The 11296-nt window shown below is 44.6% G+C and overlaps 1 protein-coding gene across 1 annotated transcript in view; it reads right to left on the bottom strand.

Annotated features, from left to right (window-relative positions):
- The window catches only part of LOC105544901 (tubulin alpha-1B chain), a 36606-nt gene that overhangs the window by 4015 nt on the left and 21295 nt on the right, over nt 1–11296 (bottom strand). The gene's annotated exons all lie outside the window — the stretch shown is intronic.

The raw sequence follows: 11296 nt of genomic DNA, 5'->3' as shown, positions 1-11296 counted from the left end.
CAGTGCTGCAGTGTGCGGCGCATGGCTGCGAGGGCCTGGCGAGGGGCGGGCGCGAGTGAGAAAGACACCGACCAGGGAATGGGTGACGAGGCTTGACTTAATTCGGAGGAAGCCTAGGACTTGAGAGAGCCATACAATTTGAAAGACAAAGCACCGTGAAATGCAGAAAGTTGTGGTTCGGATAGCTCAGCTGATTAATTTCGTGTTGCCACAGTTTGTCAGTGAGTTTTGCCTTTTTATTTTCGCAGTTCCTTTTAAGGCAGTGCATTCTGTACTTACCTGATAATGTGAAAAACGCGAGCTTTAGAAAACCGAATAGGTGTACATGGTTTACTGTAATGACTTGTTCTCCAAAGTAAGAGTACCAAATGCTGAAAACAAGTAGATATTCAGTCATTCGAAGAGTGCCCAAGCATTTAACATTGAAGCTGTTAAAAGGGCAAAGTAGGCCCCAATTTTAGATCTAAGCCATCAATTTTATGGAACAGTCCTAGGGGCTTTTTGAAAAGGAGATTTAAAAACACATTTCAGTGGTGGTAGCTGAGTTGAAGAAGTGAGGAAAGAATTGGATAGGGAGGAAATAAATTGACACTGAAGGATGTTAGGAAGTAGAGATTCCTTGTGCAACTTAAGAGTTTTGTAAATAAGACTGCTTGGCCTTGTGTCAAGATACATCAATTGGTTATAGCTTAGTGCTTGGAGGCCCACATTATAGGAGTAGACTAGGTCTCCCTCCGCCCCGCCCCTGGAAAATCTATTTCAAGACGATAAACCACATTGCTAATCCTTGGAAATGCAGAAGGTGGTTAGGTTTAAAATGTGGCTTTAAAATGATCCTAGCCGAAACATATTGATGTTACTATTCAGAATATCTGCCCAGTATAGGAGGAACAAAAAGGTTAAACCTAAAACACTAAAAATTCATAGTTCATATTCAGTTATTAGCCTATTAAAATTTGGTGCCGCCTTCATCCTTCGCACCGAATTTCAGACAAATAGCAAATTTATGTGGTTAATGTGTATGTTGTAAGGAGTTATATATGTGTATGTCTATATATGTGTGTCTCCACCCATCTGAACCCGACCTGCAGACCAAGAGGTTCTTGTTTATTTCTGATAGTTTTGGTAGTCTTGTTAAAGGCATTTGATTCAAAATCCAGATTTGCACACATTTTTCCAACTGGGTAGAGGAGGCAGGAATATATTTGAATATTGTTCTCACTTATTTTGTTCCTCTTATTCTTAAAAAAAAAAAAATTAAGCCTGTCAATTTTAGCAGTGAGGGATGGTATACTAATTTTAGTGACACTAATATTAATAAGTTCTGATAACCCACTATCATCGGACCACCCTCACTCTTATTCTTAAAACGAATCTGAAAATCATAAGCTTGCTTTAACGGGAAGAATGAATGTTAGGGAACCACCCTGCTGAACTCCATTTTGCTGTCGGCTCTGGATAAAGCTATTTTATCCAGAAAAGCTATCTCTGGGCAAATGATTTGAATAGTTTAGTAACCGCAATAGGTTTCTGCTAGAACCATTTTGAAGCCACCCTTTAACCCTAACCACTTTATGTATTTCCAAGGATTAGCGATGTAGTTTATGGTCTTGGGATAGATTTTTCTGGGGGAGGGGAGAACCTCCCTTCTAGCTCTCTGCAGATTATCAGAGCTACCACTTCAGGGATTTCCTCCCAGGGGCCTATATGTCTCCCCAGATACCTTCCTAAAACTATTAGCTTTTATCTGTGTATTCCCTGTTGTGAATGAGTAAGTATTTGAGGGCCTTTTTTTTTTTTTTTTAGGTCTTGATTATACCGCAGGTTTCACAGAGTAATCAAACTAAAAGAGAACTTCTTTTTATTTCATTTTATTTTTTTGACCGAAACTCCATCTCCAAAAAAAGAAAGGGGGGGGAATTGTTATGTGATATTGGGACATCTGAACATTTTGTTGTCATAGGAGTTTTTCCTTGCCAGCTTTTTTTTTTTTTTTTTTTTTTTTTTTTTTGTTGAGATGGAGTCTTGCTCTGTCACCCAAGCTGGAGTGTAGTGGCACACTGCGAACTCCACCTCCCAGGTTCACGCCATTCTCCTGCCTCAGCCTCCCTAGTAGCTGGGACTACAGGCACCTGCCACCACGCCCGGCTAATTTTTTGTATTTTTAGTAGAGACAGGGTTTCGCCGTGTTAGCCAGGATGGTCTCAATCCCTTGACCTCATGATCCACTGGGATTATGGGCATGAGCCACCGCGCCTGGTCCCTTGCTGGCATTATTAAGCTGCTTCCTTAGCTGTAAACATCTTATGACCACGGGTTGTATCTGGTAAGGAATATGCTTTGCTAGTTTAAATTTGGAATTGATTTTGAAATTGTGTTACCCTAGCCCTTTTTTTTTTTGAGACAGAGTTTTGTTTTTATCGCCCAGGTGGGAGTGCAATGGCGCAATCTCGGCGCACGGCAACCTCTGCCTCCCGGGTTCAAGCGATTTTTCTGTCTCAGCCTCCCAAGTAGCAGACATTACAGGCACCTGCCACAACGCCCGGATTATTTTTGTATTTTTAGTAGAGAAGGGATTTCACAATGTTAGCCAGATCAGTCTCGAACTCCTGACCTCAGGTGATCCGTCCGCCTCGGCTTCCCGAAGTGCTGGAATTAAAGGTGTGAGCCACCATGCCTGGCCGTGTTACCCTAGCTCTTCCATTCCTGTTTCCCTAACATAATACCTCCTCTACTCTTCTCCTCTACTTCTCTAATCTTAAGGGGAGATGAAGGGTGAAGGTCATTTTTTGTAACTTCTTCCTGCTGACAGTGGACATTGATCTTTGGGACAGGATTCTCTCCTAGGAATTTGCAGTTGGTGGCTGGGCGCGGTGGCTCACGCCTGTAATCCCAGCACTCTGGGAGGCCGAGGCAGGCAAATCACGAGGTCAGGAGGTCGAGACCATTCTGGCTAACACAGCAAAACCCCGTCTCGACTAAAAACATAAAAAAATTAGCTGGACGTGGTGGCGGGTGCCTGTAGTCCCAGCTACTCAGGAGGCTGAGGCAGGAGAATGGAGTGAACCCAGGAGGCGGAGCTTGCAGTGAGCCCAGATCAGGCCACTGCACACCACCCTGGCTAACACCATGAAACCCCATATCTACTAAAAATACAAAAAATTAACTGGGCATGGCGGCACGCACCTGTAGTCCCAGCTATTATGGAGCTGAGGCAGGAGAATCTCTTGAACCTGGGAGGCAGAGGTTGCAGTGAGCCGAGATCACGCCACTGCACTCAGCCTGTAAGACAGTGTGAGACTCTATCTCAAAAAAAAAAAAAAAAAAAAAAAAAGAATTTGCAGTTGGTTTCTAGGGAGCCACAGGAGGTCCGTGTTTCCATGATGTTCTGATGTTTTGTTTTTTTTTTTGAGAGAGAGTTTCACTCTTGTTGCCCAGGCTGGAGTACAATGGCACAATTTCAGCTCACCACAACTTCTGCCTCCCAAATTCAAGCGATTCTCCGCCTCAGCCTCCTGAGTAGCTGAGATTACAGACATGCGCCACCACGCCCAGCTAATTTTGTATGTTTAGTAGAGACAGGCTTTCTCCATGTTGGTCAGGCTGGTCTCGAACTGCCGACCTCAGGTGATCCGCCCACCTTGGGCTCCCAAAGGGCTGGGTTTACAGGCATGAGTCACTGTGCCCCGCCTTTGTATTTTTTAGTAGAGACGGGGTTTCTCCATGTTGGTAAGGCTGGTCTCAAACTCCCAGCCTCAGGTGATCCACCTGCCTCAGCCTCCCAAAGTGCTGGGATTACAAGGTGTGAGCCACCACACCTGGCCGATTCTTTTTTTTTTTTTTTTTTTTTTTTGAGATGGTCTTGCTCTGTCGCCATGCTGGAGTGCAGTGGCAGCGATCTCAGCTCACTGCAACCTTTGCCTCCCGGTTCAAGCAATTCTCCCTTCTCAGCCTCCTGAGCAGCTGGGACTATAGGCACATGCCACCACGCCCAGCTAATTTTTGTATTTGTAGTAGAGACAGGGTTTCACCGTGTTGGCCAGGATGATCTTGTTCTCTTGACCTTGTGATCTGCACACCCTGCGATGTTCTGATGATTCAATGGGCATAGCCCTGCCCAGTACTGAAGAAGTAAAAATCTTTGGATGCCTGATCTGAGGGGCCTAAAGGCAATATGTCTTTATTTCCCAGGTCAGAAGTTGGTATGGATTGGAAGCCTTGTGCCAGCATCCTCTTTATGTTGGATTGTTGTAATCTAGTAGACACAAACTTCAAGAGGTTAAACAAGCAAGGGCAAAAGATTAGTAATAACAAGATAGTGATCAAAAGTCCTAGGAAGAGTAAAAACCAACTGATACTCAGAGGGTGCTTTTTTTTCCTTTTTCTGTGTTTTTTTTTTTTTTTTCCCAGATGGGGTCTTGCTATGTTGGCCAGGCTTGTCTGAACTCCTGGCCTCGAGCGATTCTCCAGCCTTGGCCCCCCAAAGTACTGAGATTATAGGCCTGAACTACCAAGCCTTGTCTAAACTCTACTTTTATAGGAGTCTTTTTTTTGTTTTGTTTTGTTTTTGAGACATTGTCTTGCTCTGTAGCCTACGTTGGAGATGGAGAGCAGTGGTATGATCACAGCTCACTGCAGCCTTGACCTCCTGGCTGAAGCAATCATCCTACCTCAGCCTCCCAAGTAGCTAGGACTACAGGTGCCCAGGAAATTTTTGTATTTTTGTAGAGGACAGCCATGTTTCCCAGATTGATCTCAAACTCTCTTTGCAGACATTATTAAGCTGCTTCCTGCCGGGCGTGGTGTCTCACACCTGTAATCCCAGCACTTTGGAGGCGGAGGCAGGTGAATCACCTGAGGTCAGGAGTTCAAGACCACCTTGGCGAGCATGGTGAAACCCCATCTCTACTAAAAATACAGTAATTAGTCGGGTGTGGCAGCGGGCTCCTGTAATCCCAGCTACTTGGGAGGCTGAGGCAGGAGAATCAATTGAGCCCTGGAGGTAGAGGTTGCAGTGAACTGAGATCGCGCTATTGCACTCCAGCCTGGGTGACAAGAGTGAAACTCTGTCTCAAAAAAAACCAAAACAAAACAAAAAACTGCTTCCTTAGCTGTAAACATCTTATGACCATGGATCGTGACTGGCAAGAAATGTACCTTGCTAGTTTTAAGATGGAATCGATTATTATTATTTTTTGAGATGGAGTCTGGCTCTGTCGCCCAGGCTGGAGTGCAGTGGCGCGATCTTGGCTCACTGCAAACTCCTCCTCCCAGGTTCATGCCATTCTTCTGCCTCAAGGCGCCTGCCACCACACCTGGCTAATTTTTTGTATTTTTAGTAGAGATGGGATTTCACTGTGTTAGCCAGGATGGTCTTGATCTCCTGACCTCGTGATCCGCCCACCTCAGCTTCTCAAAGTGCTGGGATTACAGGCGTGAGCCACTGCGCCTGGTCTGGCTCCCCTGTACTTCTGTTTCCCTAACTTTTTTTTTTTTGTCTGAAACAAGGTCTCTCTTGCTCTGTTGCCTAGGCTGGAGTGAGTGCGTTGGTGGGAACTCAACTCACTGCAGCCTCTACCTCCAGAATTTAAGGGATCTTCCCACCTCAGCCTCTTGAGTGAATGCGACCATAGACGTGCCACCACACCCGGGTAGTTTTATATATATGGCTTTTTTTTTTTTCTTTTTTTTGTAGAAATGGGGTTTTTCCACATTGCCCAGGCTGGTCTCAAACTCCTGGACCAATGTAATCTGCCTGCCTCAGCCTCGCAAAGTGCTGGGATTACAGGCATGAGCCACCACACCCAACTGTAACACATTTTTATGCCAGAAGAATATTGAATAATGATAAATTTATTTTGCCTCTTTTTCCTTTTCTTTCTTTATTTTTTCTTGTTTTTTTTTGTTTTTTGTTTTTTGTTTTTGTTTTTTTTGGTTTCTTTTTTGAGACAGAGCCTTGCTTTGTTGCACAGGCTGGAGTGCAGTGATAATCTCAGTTCACTGAAACCTCTGCCTTATGAGTTCAAGCAGTTCTTGTGGCTCAGCCTCCCAAGTACCTAGGATTACAGGCATGCGCTGCGACACCTGGCTATTTTTTATATTTTTAGTAGAAACAGGGTTTTGCCATGTTGCCCCGGCTGGTCTCGAACTCCCGGCCTCAAGTGATTTGCCTGCCTTGGCTTCCCAAAGTGCTAGGATTATAGGCATGAGCCACCATGCCCAGTCTGCCTCCTCTTTATTGCCTGACAGGAAAGTCTGACTTTTTTTTAAATCCATACTTAACCTACATAGGTCTATTTGTTTTGTTTGTTTGTTTGAGACAGCGTCTCGCTCTGTCTCCCAGGCTGGAGTGCAGCAGCATGATCTCGGCTCACTGCAATCTCCGCCTCCCAGGTTTAAGTGATTCTCCTGCCTCAGCCTCGCGAGTAACTGCGACAACAGGTATGCGCCACCACGCCTTACTAATTTTACATCTATCTGTCTATCAATCAATCAATATATATATATATTTTTTGAGACAGAGTTTCGCTCTTGTTGCCCAGGCTGGAGTGCAGTGGCGCGTAATCTCAGCTCACTGCAACCTCCACCTCCCAGGTTCAAGCGATTCTTCTGCCACAGTGTCCCGAGTAGCTGGGATTACAGGCATGCGCCACCACGCCCAGCTAACTTTTTGTATTTGTATTTTTAGTAGAGACAGGGTTTCTCCATGTTGGTCAGGCTGGTCTCAAACTCCCAACCTCAGGTGATCCGCCCACCTTGGCCTCCCAAAGTGCTGAGATTAAAGGCATGAGGCACTGTGCCCAGCCTATTTTTTATATTTTTAGTAGAGATGGGGTTTCACCATATTGGCCAGGCTGGTCTCATACTCCTGACCTCGTGATCCGCCCGCCTTGGCCTCCCAAAGTGCTGGGAGTACAGGCGTGAATCACCGCCCCTAGCCTTTGTTGTTGTTGTTGTTTTTTTTCTTTTTGAGACAGAGTCTTGCTCTATCGCTCAGGCTGGACTGCAGTGATGCCATCTCAGCTCACTGCAGCCTCAGCCTGCCGGGTTCAAGTGATTCTCCCACCTCAGCCTCCCTAGTAGCTGGAATTACAGATGTGCACCACCATCACCCAGCTAATTTTTGTAATTTAGTAGAAACGGGGTTTCAGAATGTTGGCCAGGCTGGTCTTGAACTCCTGACCTTAAGTGATCCACCCGCCTTGGCCTCAAAGTGCTGGGATTAATTATAGGCATGAGCCACCATGCTCGGCCTCTATTTATTATACATACCTATATGCACACACACACATGCACACACACACACACACGAGTAAATAGTAGTTGTCTATGTCTGGAACATAAACACAGTCGTATTTACTGTCTTGACATTTTTTTTCCTCCCCCAAGACAGGGTCTCACTCTGTTGCCTAGGCTGGACTACAGTGGTATGATCATGGCTCACTGCAGCCTCCACCTCCCAGGCCCAAGTGATCCTCACACCTCAGCCTCCTCAGTAGCTGGGACTAGAGGCAAGGACCACTTTGCCTGGCTAATTTTTTATTTTTGTAGAGGTGGAGTCTCATTATGTTACCCAGGCTGGTCTCGAACTCCTGGGCTCAATCGATTCTCCCACCTTGGCCTCCCAAACTGCTGAGATTGCAGTACAGGCCGCTGGGCCCAGTCTGTCTGCACATTTTAATTGATTATATAAGCCTTTCTTTTGTTGTACTCTTTCAGGCCTGTAACTGTTTACTTTGAGTCTTTGGTGTAGTGGGAAACCCTGTGATGCAATTAGAGTTACTCTCATTTTTTGCTACATAATATCATGGCCATTTGCTACTGTTCTAAGCAGTGGGTAACTGTTTTTGATAGTTTCCATAGTGTGGTTTAGACACAGAAGTTTACAAAATATTTTGTTCATTTCACTAGCTGTACAAGTAAAGTAACAAATGGCAACAATTTACCAAGTGTTAACTATTTATAAATACTTGACCTTCATTCTTATTTATCCCAGTGTTACAAATTTACATCTGCTTTTCCACAGATAGATGGTATTGGGGAAAGAAAATTGACTTTGGGATGGGTGCAGTGGCTCAGGCCTATAATCCCAGCACTCTGGGAGGCCGAGGCAGGTAGATCACTTGAGGCCAGTAGTAGATCAGCCTGGCCAACATGGCGAAACCCCGTCTACTAAAAATACAAAAATTAGTTGGCCCTGGGGGCACGTGCCTGTAATCCCAGCTACTTGGGAAGCCAAGGCATGAGAATCACTTGAACCCAGGAGGTGGAGGTTGCAGTGAGCAGAGATCATGCTGTGGCACTCCAGCCGGGGTGACAGAGTGAGACTCTGTCTCAAACAAAAAAAAAAGGGAGGGGGGAAATAGAAAATTGACTTTGGTGGTGTCAGATAGGACTAGATTCAATTCTAGCTTTGTCAGTTAATAGTGGTATGACCTCAGACCCTTAATTATCTTTCTCGAGCTTCATTTATGAATGGGAGTCAGTATCAACTTGGAATCACCTTTTTCTCATACATTCAGTCCCATTAATTAATGTTGTCAATTTACTTTCAAAATATGGCCACCACTTTTTATCACACCACTCTTATTTCACAGCTCTTACAGAATCTGATATTACCTTGTTTGTACATTTATTTACTTGTTTAAAGTTTCTTCTTTTAGCCGGGCGCGGTGGCTCAAGCCTGTAATCCCAGCACTTTGGGAGGCTGAGACGGGTGGATCACGAGGTCAGGAGATCGAGACCATCCTGGCAAACACGGTGAAACCCCGTCTCTACTAAAAAATACAAAAAAAAACTAGCCGGGCGAGATGGCGGGCGCCTGTAGTCCCAGCTACTCAGGAGGCTGAGGCAGGAGAATGGCGTAAACCCGGGAGGCGGAGCTTGCAGTGAGCTGAGATCCGGCCACTGCACTCCAGCCCGGGCGACAGAGCGAGACTCCGTCTCAAAAAAAAAAACATAAATAAAAATAAATAAAAAAATAAAGTTTCTTCTTTTATGTAAACTCCATGTCTCTTTTTGCGGAAGTCAATCTTGGTTGCCCTTTCAAAAACCACCTTCTTCCATTCCTCCTTGCTAAGAGAACCTCCTTTAAACTGCCACTGTTTAAAGGGTATTCCTGGGCTCAGTCCCTGGGGACAAATCAATGCAACCTTGTTTCCCTTTGCCAGATACTTGCTTTTTCAGTTTCCTTCATCATTGGAGCCGATTCTGACCAACGGGACATAAAGAGGCAAGTCAGCTGAGGAGTTTCTGGGAATGGTTTTCTTCTCTGATAAAAAGAGATTACCCCCTTGAGGAAATCCCTTTTGTTTCACCCCTCTCCCTTTGCTTTCTGCCTTTGGAAATGTTCTTTGAAGATACGATGCCTAGAGCCAACTTAAGACCTTGAGGGTCTAATGCAAAGAGAATCATAAAGATGCCAGTTCAGTGCAGTGGTCTGATATTGTGAAGCTATCGACCCAACCTTAAAACCAACTTATCTCCACGTTTATTAATTAAATAATAAATTAAGGAAACTAAATAAATATTAATGAATAAAGGAAACAGTAAATGTCCTTATAATGTAAGCCAGTGCAAGCAGACTTTATCCCTAGAGACAAGAACAATACCTGACACATAGTAGGTGCTTAATATGTAATTTTTAAAAAGTTGAATATTGAACTTTGTGATTGATTGGATATGGGATGTGAGGTAAAGTAAGGAATGGAGGTTATTTTGTAGGTTTCTCATTTATTTATTTATTTATTTTTGAGACAGAGTCTCACTCTGTTGCCCAGGCTGGAGTGCGGTGGCACAATCTCAGCTCACCACAACCTCTGCCTCCCGGGTTCAAGTGATTCTCCTGCCTCAGCCTCCCAGGTAGCTGGGATTACAGATGTGTGCCACCACACCTGGTTAATTTTTGTATTTTTACTAGAGACCGGGTTTCACCACGTTGGCCAGGCAGGTCTTGAACTCCTGACCTCAAGCTATCTGCCCACCTCGGCCTCCTAAAGTGCTGGAATTACAGGTATGAACCACTGCACCCGGCAAAGATTTCTCATTTAAATAACTGAGTGAATTGTGGTGCTTTTCACTGAGATCAAATTATTGAAGAAAGAAGTGGGCGGGAAGTAAGAAAAGGTCAGTTTTTAACACATTTTGAGGTTTAAGTGTCTATAGTACGTATGCTTAGAGATGTCTGTTAGGCAAACATGCTTACAGATATGGAGAGGGGAGAGAGATACAGATTTTGAACCTTCAGTATGAAAATGGTAATTAAACTATGGGAATGGGTAAGACAACTCAGGGGGGATGTGTAGCACTAGGAAAGTGGTGCTTTTCTTTCTTTTTTTTTTTGTGGTGCTTTTCTCTTTCTTTCTTTCTTTCTTTCTTTTTCTTTCCTTCTTTCTTTCCTTCTTTTCCTTCCTTCCTTCCTTCCTTCCTTCCTTCCTTTCTTTCTTTCTTTCTTTCTTTCTTCCTTCCTTCCTTCCTTCCTTCCTTCCTTTCTTTCTTTCTTTCTTTCTTTCTTTCTTTCTTTCTTTCTTTCTTTCTCTTTCTTTCTTTCTTCCTTTCTTCCTTTCTTCCCTCCCTCCCTTCCTTCCTTTCTTCCTTCCTTCCTTCCTTTCTCTTTCCTTTTTTTTTTTTTTTGATATGGAATCTCATTCTCACCCAGGCTGGAGTGCAGTGGTGTAATCTTGGGTCACTGCAACCTCTGCCACCTGGGTTCAAGCAATTCTCCTGCCTTAGCCTCCCAAGTAGCTGGGAATTACAGGTGCTTGCCATCAGGCCCAGCTAATTTTTGAATTTTTAGTGGAGACAGGGTTTCACCATGTTGGCCAGGCTGGTCTTGAACTCCTGACCTCATGATCCACCCTCCACCTACTTCAGCCTCCCAAAGTGCTGGGATTATAGGCATGAGCCACTATGCCTGGCTGAAAGTGGTGGTCTTAATAGAGAACCCTGAAGTAGATAGAGGACCTGGCCTTAGTAAGGAATTGAAAGAATGATCACATTTAAAGTAGAGAAAATGAGCTTATAAAAGGAGTCTGCGGCTGGGCACGTTGGCTCATGCCTGTAATCCCAGCATTTTGGAAGGCCGAGGCAGGTGGATCACAAGATCAGGAGATCGAGACCATCCTGACCAACATATGAAACCCCATCTCTACTAAAAAAAAATACAAAAATTAGCCAGGTGTGGTGGCGTGTGCTTGTAGTCCCTGCTACTCAGGAGGCTGAGGCAGGAGAATTGCTTGAACCCAGGAGGCAGAGATTGCAGTGAGCCGAGATTGTGCCACTGCACTCCAGCCTGGGT

This window comes from Mandrillus leucophaeus, unplaced genomic scaffold, assembly GCF_000951045.1.
Source record: "Mandrillus leucophaeus isolate KB7577 unplaced genomic scaffold, Mleu.le_1.0 Scaffold313, whole genome shotgun sequence".
NCBI lineage: Eukaryota > Metazoa > Chordata > Mammalia > Primates > Cercopithecidae > Mandrillus > Mandrillus leucophaeus.
Note: the sequence above shows the minus strand (reverse complement) of the source record. Positions and strands in the feature narration are given on the sequence as shown.